The 13,769-nt window shown below is 44.0% G+C and overlaps 1 protein-coding gene and 3 pseudogenes across 7 annotated transcripts in view; 2 read left to right on the top strand and 2 right to left on the bottom strand.

Moving 5' to 3' along the window:
• Window positions 1-367: 367 nt before the first annotated feature.
• LOC105865410 (glycerol-3-phosphate dehydrogenase 1-like protein pseudogene) lies at window positions 368-2,208 on the bottom strand (annotated as a pseudogene).
• Window positions 2,209-2,233: 25 nt separating this feature from the next.
• Window positions 2,234-4,591, bottom strand: LOC105865413 (actin-related protein 2/3 complex subunit 3-like; annotated as a pseudogene).
• A 269-nt stretch (window positions 4,592-4,860) lies between these two features.
• On the top strand, window positions 4,861-5,585 carry LOC105865411 (acyl-protein thioesterase 2 pseudogene; annotated as a pseudogene).
• A 2,494-nt stretch (window positions 5,586-8,079) lies between these two features.
• SMIM14 (small integral membrane protein 14) overlaps window positions 8,080-13,769 on the top strand; it is an 83,567-nt gene continuing 77,877 nt past the window's right edge. For 2 of the 7 annotated variants that reach the window (XM_076001197.1, XM_076001196.1), the window contains exon 1: window positions 10,048-10,437. The gene's annotated coding sequence lies outside the window, so the exon portion shown is untranslated. Of the gene's footprint in view, window positions 8,158-9,658; window positions 10,021-10,047; window positions 10,438-13,769 lie in introns of those variants that run through there. The other 5 variants (XM_076001198.1, XR_012918658.1, XM_076001195.1 and 2 more) reach the window with 5 other exon arrangements.

Here is a 13,769-nt window from a genome sequence, read left to right as displayed (position 1 = left end):
AAAAGCACCCCTTGTATTTTCCTGGATAGAGCTGGAACCCAAGTGAAGTATCTCAACAATGGAAAAACAAGCATCACATGTACTCACCAGCAAATTGGTATTAACAGATCAACATGTAAGTAGACATATAGGAATAACATTTATTGGGTGTTAGGCGGGTGGGGGGGAGAGATGGCGATGGGTATATACATGCATAATGAGTGAGATGTGCAACATTTGGGGGATGGTCATGCTTGAAGCTCTGACTCAGAGGGGGAAGGGGGGGCAAGGGTAATATATGTAACCTTAACATTTGTACCCCCATAATATGCTGAAATAAAATAAATAAATAAATAAAAACCAGCTATACTGTGAATTTTAAGTGCTTCATTAAGTTTCTTTTTTTTTTTCAATCTTTGAAAAGGACATTTAGTTTTGGTTCATAGAAACACCCACAGAATGAGAAATAAACATACACACATATATTCACGTGTGTGTTCAGTTGTTGCCCAGTATGTCTTAGCCAATGAACTGCCTCTCACAATTCAAAACTGAACCCGTAATAATTCATGCATATCATGATGGGATTACAGTTGAGCAAACATCATGTTGCCAGGTCCTGGCTTCCACAGGAGTCCAAAAGAGTGATCAGGAAGGCAGAATTTTCCCCAGCACAGTGCATGATTCACTCTATACATGTTCTGGATGGCTTTGGAGACAGGACCACATCTCTTGAATAGGCCTGCCTTCGTAGCAGATCTGATATACTGCAGTAAACAGCGGAAACTTGTCCAGCAGTCCCTTCTGTTTGAGGATGCGGTACACTTCAGCAGAAGTCTGAGGTCCTTGGAGCTTCTGCCCTTTCAGCATCTCCTCCAGTTCTTCAGTGGTTTTCCCAGTTCTGGTGAATGCCTCGGCCACCCTGCGGTTCCGCCCTCCGTGGCAGGTGAGCATCGGGTTGGCCACCCCACAGATCTCTAGGAAGGTGGCTGTGGATACCCGGCCCTTGCAGAAGATCCTTGCGAAAGCAATCATTTCCATGAGGCCCAGGCGGATGACAGCGGCTTTGCTGTTGTCTCCGCAGCGGAGCCCGTCGCAGAACCCAGCTCCCCGGGCTACGATGTGGTAAGAGCACCACAAAGTTCAACAGTGTCTGCATCATCGACCACAGCAATTCGAAAATTTGGAGTCTGGAGAAGTTCTTTGAAAAGAAGGCCATTTCCATTACTTTGCTGCTGATGGTCGTCTCACAGAACTTCTCTGCGGCTACCTCATTGGCAATGTTGGCTCCCATCAGCACACTGATGTCAATGTCCATCTTCTCCTGCATGATGTCAGAAATGAGCTTCAGCCCCTCAGGGCCCTCGTCGATACCCTTGATGAGGGTGATTCCCAGCGCGTCCTTGGGCACTTGCCCAGTGATCTCGTCACAGATCCTGTGGATGAACTGGTGGGGAATGACAAACACCAGCAGGTCCACATCCTGCATGGCCTCACTGAGATTAGGGACGGCAACCACATTTTCTGGCAGCTTGTGTCCAGGAAGATATTTTACATTTTCATGGTTGTTATTTATGATGTCTGTTAGTTTTCTCCCATTAACCGTTTCTTCAAAGACCCACATCTTGACCGTAGAGGAAAACTTCTGAAGTTTCTTGATATTATTACCAATTATTTTTGCAACAGCTGAACCCCAGTTCCCTGAGCCCACAATGCACACTTTCAGGGGCGCCGCTGCCATGGCCAGGCCAAACGCAGTAGCCTGGGCTGTGCCTCCTGGGCCCCATTAAGTCTCACAAAACCATAAAAGCATTGTTGGCCAAAATTAATTTCAAATAAATTAAGAGTTTAAATATAAAATAAATGAGAAATTAAAAGGAATTAGAATTAAGTATTTATATATGTTTGAATCTCTATGTTCTTTGTGAACTACATGATTTTCATATTCATAAATGTGTTCCTTGTGCCCAAGACACAGCAAATATTCAACAGTTACCTGCTAAACTAAAGATAACTGTCTAGGCTTAGATGTTAAAAAAGAAATCCTAAAAGGAAAATAGAATTTTGACTAAATTTTTAGAATTTAATTTTGGTACATTAGTAATTATAATAAAATAAAAAGGGAAACAACAGGAAAAGTATTTGAAGCAAATATGATAGATGAAGAACAGAGATCTTCATTAAATATTTCATACAAGTTGCTAAAACATGATCATGTTTGAACATCAAAGTATCTCAGCCATTTTTTTTTTTTTTTTTTTTTTTTTTTTGAGACAGAGTCTCACTTTGTTGCCCAGGCTAGAGTGAGTGCCATGGCGTCAGCCTAGCTCACAGCAACCTCAAACTCCTGGACTCAAGCCATCCTCCTGCCTCAGCCTCCCAAGTAGCTGGGACTACAGGCATGTGCCACCATGCCCGGCTAATTTTTTACATATATATATCAGTTGGCCAATTAATTTCTTTCTATTTATAGTAGAGACGGGGTCTTGCTCTTGCTCAGGCTGGTTTTGAACTCCTGACCTTGAGCAATCCGCCCGCCTCGGCCTCCCAGAGAGCTAGGATTACAGGCGTGAGCCACCGCGCCTGGCCTCAGCCATTTTTTAATGTTAGAAATTTTTTTATTATTACTTGTTCTTATTAAGCACCAGCTTAACACTGCAGAAAATTTCATTCATTATAACCCACTCACCCCTCCCCCACCCAAATTTTGATCAAGAGCTTTTCAAGTACAGACATGCTCTAGTCTGTTCCATATAAAGCTTTATGAAATAAAGGCAAAGGATTGTATACATCTTACTGGAAAATGCTGCCCAGGCTCCCTTCACTGTCCAGGTTCTGAAAGAGTCTTGTTCTTGTTCACGAACTGTCTCTTCACAAAGCAAGTTTACCACTTGTTGGGTTTATCATTCTCAGGGTCAAAAACTTTCTCACAAAAATCTCAGTCCAGTCTCTTGCCTTAGCTGTTGTAAACAGGCTCTCATCACTTCATATTCCTCTGTTTGCAGGTTTGGCATGAATTGTATTCAGTAGAAAACTTAATACTAGGCTCTCCAGGAGTGGGAAAATTAATGATTCTCAGTGTATGGATTTCTTTATCGCCTTGGCTTTTGAAATTGCACTTTTGGAGTTTCTTTTTTTTTTTCTGAGACAGAGTTTCACTCTGTTGCCCGGGCTAGAGTGCTGTGGCATCAGCTTAGCTCACAGCAACCTCACAGTCCTGGGCTCAAGCAATCCTCCTGCCTCAGCCTCCCGAGTAGCTGGGACTACAGGCATGTGCCACCATGCCCGGCTAATTTATATATATATATATATATGTGTGTGTGTGTGTATATATATATATGTATATTTTTAGTTGTCCCGCTAATTTCTTTCTTTTTTTAGTAGAGATGGGGGTCTTGCTCTTGCTCAGGCTGGTCTCGAATTCCTGAGCTCACATGATCCTCCCGCCCGGCCTCCCAGAGTGCTAGGTGTGAGCCACTGTGCCTTAGAGTTTCTTTAGACACTCAGAAATGTAGACAGTTCTATATATCAAGGTCCTGTCAGCTTCATTCTTAATAGTTTTTGAAGCCTAGCTCATCTGCCTTGAAGTAATAGATGGCTTCATCTACAATATCCATATCTTTTGTTTCTTTAGGGGCGGGTCCTTTGAACTGATTTCTGTTAGGTAACAGTGCCATGTTTCCAATGAGTTTGGTGTCGGGGTCCATGAGAGAAGTATGGCAAACTGGCATCTTGGTGATGCCCAGGTTTCAATCTCCCTGAGCAGGATCAGGAGTCGGGCATTTTAACAGTTTGTAAGCTATTAATAGATGCTAAACCTTTAGGTCTGAGATAAAACATCAGTCTCATATCCTGTTTGGAATTGAGATTAATTTTAAGAACAAAATTCAATATCCTTAGCATATTAAAAAATACAATAATTCTTAATATGCTCAGCCTCCTGAGTAGCAGAGACTACAGGCACATACCACTATGCCTTGCTAAGTTTTAAATTTTTTTGTGGAGACAAGGGTTTCACTATGTTGATCAGACTGGTCTTGAACTCTTGGTCTTCTGCCTTGGCCTCCCAAAGTGCTGGGATTACAGTACTTTGGAAGGCTAAGTCCCTGCCCAATGTGAATATATTTAATGCCATATATCTGTACAGCTAAAAATGGTTAAAATGGTAAATTTTATGTTACTTATATTTAAACACTGTATGGACTGAATTGTGTCCCCCCAAAATTTATATGTTAAAGCTCTAACCCTCAATGTAACTATATTTTTATATACGGCCTTTGAGGAGGTGATTGAGGTTAAATTGAGGTTAAATTAGGTTGCACCCTAATGCAATATGACTGGTGTCCTTATGAGAAGAGGTGAAGAGGAAAAGACACCAAGAGTGTGCGTGCATAGTGAAAAAGCCATGTGAGGACACAATGAGAAGGCAGGCCAGAGGCCACGTATGGTGGCTCACACCTATAATTCTTGCACTCTGGGAGGCTGAGGTGAGAGGACTGCTTAAGCCCAGGAGTTCAAGACCAGCCTGAGCAAGAGTGAGACTCCATCTCTACTAAAAATAGAAAAAAAATTAGCCGTGGTGATGGGTGCCTGTAGTCCTAGCTCCTTGGGAGGCTGAGGCAGGAGGATCATGTGAGCCCAGGAGTTTGAGGTTGCTGTGAGCTAGGCTGACGCTATAGCCCGGGCAACAGAGCTAGACTCTGTCTCAAAAAACAAACAAACAAACAAAACCCACCAACCCTGCAGGCATGTTGATCTTGGATTTCCAGTGTCCAGAAGTGTATGTATGTAAATATATGGGTAGGGGTGGCCAAGGGGGAAGAGTGTGTGTCTCTGTGGGAGAAAGAGGAGAATTGCCCCAGCAGTCCCTAGAGCCCCAGGGAGTGGAGGCCCCCACTGTGGAGCCCTGTGGTGTATGTGTGGTAACACCATGTCTGTGTCCCTGCTCACCGACACTGCCACTGTGTCTGGAGCTGAGTGGGGATCAGCTATGGTTATTTTTTTATTAGTATGTGGGCTTAGAGACACAGGGCACAGCTGGGCTGACGCCCTTTCCACCATCCAGCTCCCTCATATCAAGTACATCTGTCCCCATGCACCTAAGATCCCTGTGACATTCAACATGAAGATGGTGATGCCCTCCTGGTTTGAACTGATGGGGCTGAGTCCAGAGGACGAGGCTGGCATCAAGAAGGCAGCAGAGAACATGAAGGCCTTGATGGAGCACCAGATGAAGAATGGGATCCCTGCCAATCAGATTGTCCTGGGAGGCTTTTCACAGGGTGGAGTGTTGTCTCTCTACACAGCCCTCACCTGCCCCCACCCTCTGGCTGGCATTGTGACATTGAACTATTGGCTGCCTCTGCACTGGGCCTTCCTCCAGGCAGCCAATGGCAGTGCCAAGGACCTGGCCACTCTTCAGTGCCTTGGGAACTGAGCCCCATGATGCCTGTACAGTTTGGGACCCTGACAGTCAAGAAGCTCCGGTCTGTTGTCACACCTGCCAGGGTCCAGTTCAAGACATATCTGGGTGTCATGCATGGCTCTTGTCCTCAGGTGATAGCAACTGTGAAGGATTTCTCGAGAAGCTGCTGCCTCCTGTCTAACCAGAGTTGCTGGCCCCCAGTGCAGACCCCCAGCTCATGGGGAACCCAAGAAGCAAGTGTGGCACCATCTTGAGCCGGTCGAGCCCCTGTCTCCACCCTTCCTGACTTCATCTTCTTCCCACAGGCCTCTGGGGCAGATGGCAAGACCTGGCCAGGCCTTCTTTCCTGGCCTCAGCCACCTGGCCCTGTCTGCAGCAGGAATGGGCTGCTTTCTTATCCCATTTTCCTGGTGGCAGGTGCCCCTGGCAGCAGAACTGGAGGGGCTGTAGGCAGCTGGAGAAAGGGGCCCAGCTGCTGACCAACTCACTCAGGATCTCACTCATGAGCCCCGCTTTGGGCCTCCTCCTATGACCTCAGGGTCTGGCCCATGGGGCCTTCCCAGGCCCCTACCCCAATTTATTCTGCCCAGATAATCTTGTGTCTATCCTGCCTCCACTCCAGCTGCTTCTTAAGCATGAATTTGGCCATGGTCCTGGGGCCCTTTTGCTGCTGTGGGTTCCCTGCCCTGGGAAGAAGTGCTGGTGAGGAAGTGGAGTCTTTTAAGGGGGACTTCCCTCAGCTGTTCTGTTTCCCCTACTTGGGAGCTGGGCCCTGCCTCCCCATTTCCCTCCTCCCTGCAGGCCTGAAGCCTGGAGGGCTAGAATGAGGCTCAAGGTCTCCCCTAGCTGTCTTAGCCCTACTTTTTCCCACTCTAGGGCAGGTAGGTGGTGGGGGAGGAATTGTGTCAGGTCTTCTGTCTCAGTGGTTTTGGGTGTTTTTCTTGTTGTATCCTAGATTCTGATAAAATTAAGAAAATTAATTGCTTCCTAAAAAACAAAAGAAATACCTGTTAAGCCACCACACCAGGTCTGTGGTATTCATTTATGTCAGCCTGAGAAGAAAAATACAACCATAATTTTTAAAAAGTGGGAAAAAATTAAATAATGATTTTTTAATTACAAAAATAATGTATGGATATGAAAAAACTCAAATCATAACAAAAGGGCAAAAATTCTTAAGGTAGTCTCTCACTCCCCCCATGAGTAACCAACATCAATTCTTGCTTTAGAATAAGAAAGTGTTTATAAATATATATGCTTTATATATTCCTAAAAGCATTCTGGAGGGTATTCCCAAAACTATGAGTATTTGTCATCAAGTTTTTTATTTATTTATTTTTTGGAGACAGGATCTTGCTATGTTGCCTAGGTTCAAGTGCAGTGGCATTATCATAGCTCACTGTAACCTCAAACTCCTGGACTCAGACAATCCTCTTGCCTCAGCCTCCCTAGTAGCTGGGACTACAGGTACATGCCACCATGCCTGGCTAATTTTTAATTTTTTGTAGAGATGGAGATTTGCTATTGCCCAGAATGGTCTCGAACTCCTAGCCTCAAGCCATCCTCTTGCCTCAGCCTCCCAAAGTGCTAGGATTACAGGTGTGAGCCACCATGCCTGGCCTCATCAAGTTTTTTAGATCCTAAGATATAATGTAATATATTTATCCTTCCCCACCATTGTACAGGTAGGTTATTTCCATATTTTCTCTAATCATATAAATGTAATTAATATATTTATAATATTACTCTCTATTTTAAATTGTTTCATCAGGATAAGTTCCTAATAGTGAAATTGGGTCAATGGATATAAATATTTTTATGGAACTTGAAATATTGCCAGATTGATTTCCAAAAGGTACCTGCCAATTTAATACATTTCTACCAGCAGTGCTAATGGTACCAATATGAAATAATCCTATTTCAATATATTTCCTTAATGTAGTAGTCAAAAAAGGAAATCTTGCTTTAATTTGTATTTTTTGATTACTAATGAAATTGAAGATTTTCAAATAACAGACATTTGTATTTCCTTTTTGTATGTGAACCATCAGTTCAAACTGTCTACCTATTCTTGTATTGCAGGCATTAACATCTTCCTTATTGAGATGTATTAATCCTTCATATATTATGTTAGTCCTTTTTCAGTATTTTTTTCCAAATGTTTTCCAATTGTTGTTTCTCTTTTGATTCTGTATCCATTCAACAAATATTTATTCAATGTCTACTATGTTCCAGGTTATGTGGTAGGAATTCTATGTTCTTTAAATTACTTTACACATAAAATTAGTCATATATACACACCCATTTTTTAGTTCTTGTTTAAAGTTTAGAAAGGTTATACTTAAATATCAGGACAAAAACCCATATAATATCCCATATCACAGTGTCTATGGGTTAGAGCTAGTCCTTTCTAGTTCTCATGAGATTGAAATCAGATGTTGGGCAGGGATGTGGTCATATGAATGCTTGATTAGGACAGCAGATCAGTCAATGTAGTTCACTCACGTGGTTGGCAAGTTGGTACTGGCTGTTGGTAGAGGCTTTTCTCTCCACATAGGCCTCTTCAAAGGGCTGAGTGGAGTGGTGTGGAGCCTGGCTTCCCCCAGAGCAATCCAAGCCAAGAGAATGAGGTGGAAAGCTGCAATCAGTGCCTTTATGACCTAGCCTCAGAAGTCGCTCACATTCAGCAGCATTCTACTGGTCAAACACAGTAGTCCTGATTCAAAGGGCTGGTGAAGACTAAGCCTCCAGAGGTGAGAATCACTGGGGGTCATTTTAAAGGTCAGCTACCAAGGATCCTAACATTTTGTGTTTTTGTGAGACAGGATCTTGCTAAGTTCCCTAGGCTGAAGTGCAATGGCTATTCACAGGCAAGATCATAATAACTGCAGTATGTCCTCAAACTCCTGGGCTCAAGTGATTGTCAGGTCTCAGCCTTCCAAGTAGCTAGGACTATAGGCATACATCACTGCCCAGCTAATCCTAACACTTTGATTTTCCTGTAATTTGTAAAGCACACACTGAGAATTTTGCAACAACGAATACAATTCTAGCTCTGTATCATACTACTCTCAAACAAAGCTGTGTTCTCAAACATTTATGTGCACATAGGTGCACCCAAGCACAAACGATTTTCTGTTGAGAGTTTCACAAATTAAAGACCTCTGCTACAGGTTCAGTCCATGAACTTCCTTAGGGCACTAGATTTCACCTCAAACTCTCTGAATTTGAGTAGTAGAGTTCAAGATTACAGATTAAGGGCCAAGAAGTTTGACTTTTTTGGGCCCACTTGTAATCTGTTAATTAACTAGGAAACACTTTGAGTTTTACTGGAAACCTTTAATTTTCTAGAGACCTTTGCCTATGTTCAACATCCACTTTAATTAAAAAGCTCTTGCAGATTATACTAATTTGCTAAAGATGACTCAGCTTATTGAGAGGTAATAACCAAATAGCCTAGCTATAAGTCTGGATAGGTAAAAAGGTCAAGTCAGAATAAGGAAGACAGCTTCTTACAGCTAACTTTCACTTCGCCTGCAGGACTGGCAGAGGTATTTTTATGAAATCTTTGTTTGGGACTCACACTTTAATATTTACTACCGGTCTCATTTTAATTAAAGATTGTCTGTTCACCTAAGAAAACAATGTAATTCTAAATTTTGCCAAGTTAGGACATTTCCTGGGCCTGAAAGGTTCAGCGGGGAGACTAAGAGAATAGAATGGGAAAGTGGTAAGCATCAACTTGATCTAAAAAGGAGTGAGGTTGTTGCCACACCAGCATCCTTATTCCAACTTCCAAGACGAAAGCAACAAAGGCTTGGGCTGGCTGCCTAACAGTGCTCCCCTTCCCCTGACCAGCAAATCATCTTTGGTCACGTATTCCCTCCAGCACTCCTGCTGAACCTCATTTTGGTCAGCTTTCCGCTGCAAAAATGTTAGGGAAGGTAAAAGGGATCAACGATGTCCGCACTTGATGTACTTCTATATTCCTCATCTCCAATTTTCACCTGGGCCTGAGTGATCAGAAAACAATCTCTACAAGGGGAGCCTGTCTCGGCAGATATCAATTTGTACCCACCTCTACCTCTACCCGGGTGTTTTAAAGCCTACGGCAAAGGGACACACGTCAGAGGACACCGTCCACCACCGACGAAACAGACTACGCCAGAGAGCCCGCTTAGCAGACACGCGCTCGCGGCCCGCGGCCCGCGGCCCCGCAGGCCTCAGCCCCACCCCTCCCCACCGGAACCACATCCGCGCGCTCCGCGCCCCCACGCACAGCGTGCCGTGACGCCCGGAGCGGCGCGCCCGCCCGCTCTCCCGGACACACAGGGCGGGCGCGGGGCGCGCATGCTCGGCAGGCGGGGCGGCCGGGGTCCCGAGACGCTACAAGCTGTTGCGCCGCCGCCCTCGGGAGCCGGCAGATCCGGGTCTCGTGGCCTAAGGGTGACGTGGCCAATCGAATCAAAACAGAGGAGGGGAGGAAGCCCGCGGCCAGGAGCTGCAGCGGCGGCGGCGTCCGGAGCAGCCGCAGCGTTCCGGAAGCGCCAGCCGGTCTTTCTGCCGAGCCTGGGCCCGGCCCGAGCCTCCCCGCCCCTCGGTTGTTGTCTGGGCGGGTGAGTGGCTCCCCTCCCCGCCCGTCTGCTAGCCCACCTCCCGCGCCCCGGTCCTGCCGGGGCTCCTCAGACTCCTGGCTCTCGGCAGCCGCGGAGAACGAACGGGGCGCTCCTCGGGATGGCCGGTGGCCCTGGCCGGGCTGGCGACGCTGCCCGGGGAGGAGCCCGCCGCTGCCGAGCCCGTGCCCCGGCGGAGAGCCAGGCGGACAGCCTGCAGTTTGGCTTTCTCTCCGGAAGTCGAGTCGGGCTCGGCAGGAAAGTGGACGGTAGCCACGGTGGTTTTGTTCTAAGGGCTAGATAGTCAGCACGGGTGGAGGCGCGTGATGGAGCAGAAAGAAGGGAGTCGCGGCTGGAAGGCGACCTCACAAACCCTGAACCACGCTCTGTCGTTCATCCGTCTCCTTCAGCCGTTTCTGGGTATGAAGTCACTAGGCTGCGTCTTTGTTGTGACAGATGAGGCAGGAAAGCTTTTAAGCTCCTATTGTGTCGCGAATTTAAAGGATTCCCGTTTTCTGTTTTGTCCAGTTAAGTGGAACCAGGGCTGACAGTAGAGGTTGCACGCTTTATTGGAACAAATAGTGTGCGACAAGCGTGTGACCCGCAATACCTGAGGTCCCCGTTGCTATTTAAAGCTAAAGTTGGCCAGATTGGCTGTTTGTATGCGTTATGGCTCTAGCCAAGATGATGTTTTTAGTTGTAGAGAGTCGGTAGGGTGTTTTCATTCGTCCCAGTTGGCAAAATCGAGGATGTGGCCTTAATAATAGAATGTCTTAGTTTTGCATCAAGAGAGTCGGATGAGTTTCACGCACGTAATACCTACATTTGTAGAAAAGAAAACGGTTGGCCACTATACATACAATAGCTTGGAAAACGTAAGACCTTCCAGGTGTTTTAGTCTTGAGACTCTTAGAAGCCGTTTTCTTTGCTGCCCAGTGCTGTGGAGGTTGCAGAAAGCCTGTGTTCCCTCCCACTTAAGGCGACTGGTGGCGTAGGTTCCTTTAGCCTGTTTGGAAGCTGCCATCCTCTGCACCCCTCCAGCAGCGAGGTCAGAAAACCAAACCTTTTTTGTCCTAACTTGGTTTTTGGAAAGAACACTCCCCCCCCCAACTCATTAATTGAAGTGTTTCTGTGGTTAACAGAAACAGAAAGAGCAACAAAAGTATGTGATAATTACTCTTTATCAGATCCAGGAAGAGTTCTTATGAATTTAGATTATTTCCTTGAAGGGTATGTCCTTATTGCGGTATGATATGGACCTCTTAATTAATCTTTTTCTCCTGTGTGTGCTGTTGAGATCTTTTTTCTTACTACCACAGTTGGAATCCTGCTGATTTAGGTGAAGGAAAGTTTTCTTGAAGTCCTCCTTTTCCAGCTTTTGACCTTTTATGCTAACCTATAACTAATAATTTTGCTTGTGTGAACTATTTTGTGAGAATTGGAGAAAATATTGATAAAAGCAGATGAGTAGAAAATAGTCATCAGTAATCCTGCCACCCAAAGATTACCAAAATGTTAATGATAGTTTATATCCTTCCAGACTTTTTTGTATTTATGTATTGTATACAAATATGTTGTCATACTACAAATGATTTTCTGTAACCTGCTTTTTTTTTTTTTAAGACAATCTCACTCTGTTGCCCTGGCTAGAGTGCTGTGGCATCAGCCTAGCTCACAGCAACCTCAAACTCCTGGGCTCAAGCAGTCCTCCTACTTCAGCCTCCGTAGTAGCTGGGACTACAGGCATGCACCACCATGCCTGGTTAATTTTTTCTATATATTGTTAGTTGGCCACTTAATTTCTTTCTATTTTTAGTAGAGACGGGTCTTGCTCTTGCTCAGGCTGGTCTCAAACTCCTGAGCTCAAACAATCCACCTACCTCGGCCTCTCATGTAACCTGCTTTTTCACGTACTAGATTTCAGCTTCTTGTGGTCAGCCTCCATCCAAAAATACAATAAGATATTTGGAGAGAGAGACACCACATTCACATAATTTTTATAACAATACATTGTTATTATAATTGTTTTGTTAGTCTCTTACTGTGTTTAATTTATAAATTAAACTTTATCATAGGTATGCATAGGAAAAAATATACTACATATATAGGGTTCGACACTGTCCATAGTTTCATGTATCCACTAGGGGTCTTGGAACAAGTTCTGCCACTTGGATTTGAACCCAAATCTATCTTTTTAATCACTTTACTGCCCCTGAGCTACGGAGTCTCATTGTCTTCATTTGTTTTCTTGTATTGAGTGCTGAGAGCCTACCAGGCTTAAAGTAAATTTGGAGTATTTTCTCCTTCTTTGTGTGTTGCTTTTCATTCCCCAAACCAAAACCTCATCTAGCACTTTCTGTTCATAGTCATTTGAGTTCTTCCTACATTTTCTCCATTGATTTTGGGTGTCTTACTGTTTGAATTACCTTTGGACCATCATAAACTGCCGAGATTTCTGCAAGACCCCTTTCCAAAAGAGTAAAACAAAAGTTAAAATTTGATTATTGCATTGATTTTGGTGGGGAATATATATATATATTTTAATTTTCCTAGTCTTTCAGTGGCTGTCTGAATTTTCCTAGTCTTCAGTGGCTCATTTGATTGGGAGGCATATGAGGTCAGGGAGGACCAATTAGGCAATCAGCAGGCAATATAGTTATTCCTCCCTCCCCATCAGAAAGGCAAAAGTAGGATTGTGAAATAAAGAAAAATGTCCACTATAATTAGTATCTGTAAAGAACAGTGTATTGCTAAAATGAGTTATTTGTAATATTTTTCCATATAATTTAATAAGGCTATGAACAAAAACCTAAATACAGAAACAAAATTAAATTGTCTAAATTTAAAGTGTCTAATAAACAGTAATGTGTTAGTATATAGGTTGTAAAGATTTTGCAGAAATCCCAACTGTTCTTTGTAATACTGTGACTTAAATTAGGATTTTTTTTAAGTTTATAAAACTTTTTAAGTACTAGTTTAGGCTTATAAATAAAATCTTTTTTTGGGGGGGGGATATGTGCATGTTCATGTTTTGGTCCACATAGCAAGTACTAACCGTATGAATGGTTGTTTCTGACTTTAGCTGGGCAGAATCAGTGGATCCTGCCTTAAGGTTAAAGAATAGTTTGGGGAAATTGAAAGCCTTTCTTTTTTTTTTTTTAAAGAGCCGGGGTATTGCTGCAGTGCCAGGGCTGGAGTGCAGTGACTATTTATAGGCATGGTCTTTAGCATGCTACAGTCCTAGACTCCTGGACTCAAGCAACCCTTCTGCCTCAGCCTCCTGAGTAGCTGGGACTACAGGCGCAGCCAGTGCACACTCAAAGCCATTTTGAAAGAGGGCTGAAAATTATTTGAGTCTGAAATTAGAAAATAATTACCTTCTCACTAATGTTGATTCAAATAAAGAAAAAAAAAAAAGAAAAAAACACAATTCCCGGCCAGGTGCAGTGTGGCTCACGCCTGCAATCCTAGCACTCTAGGAGGACCAGGTGGGAGGGGAGGCTCATTTGAGCCCAGGAGTTTTAGATTACTGTGAGCTAGGCGGATGCCATGGCACTCTCTACTCTGTGCAACAGAGTGAGACTGTCTCAAAAAAAAAAAAAAAATTACCTGTGCTTTTTTTTGCAGCACATATACTAAAATTGGAATGATACAGAGAAGATTAACATAGAATTAAAAAATTCCTTTCTGAATATCAATAATAGTGGCATTTACTATTGACAGAGTATATATGCCAGTCCCTTGACTTTCTT

Source organism: Microcebus murinus, chromosome 3, assembly GCF_040939455.1.
Source record: "Microcebus murinus isolate Inina chromosome 3, M.murinus_Inina_mat1.0, whole genome shotgun sequence".
NCBI lineage: Eukaryota > Metazoa > Chordata > Mammalia > Primates > Cheirogaleidae > Microcebus > Microcebus murinus.
The sequence above is the reverse complement of the archived record's forward strand: the minus strand, read 5'-3'. Positions and strand labels throughout refer to the sequence as shown.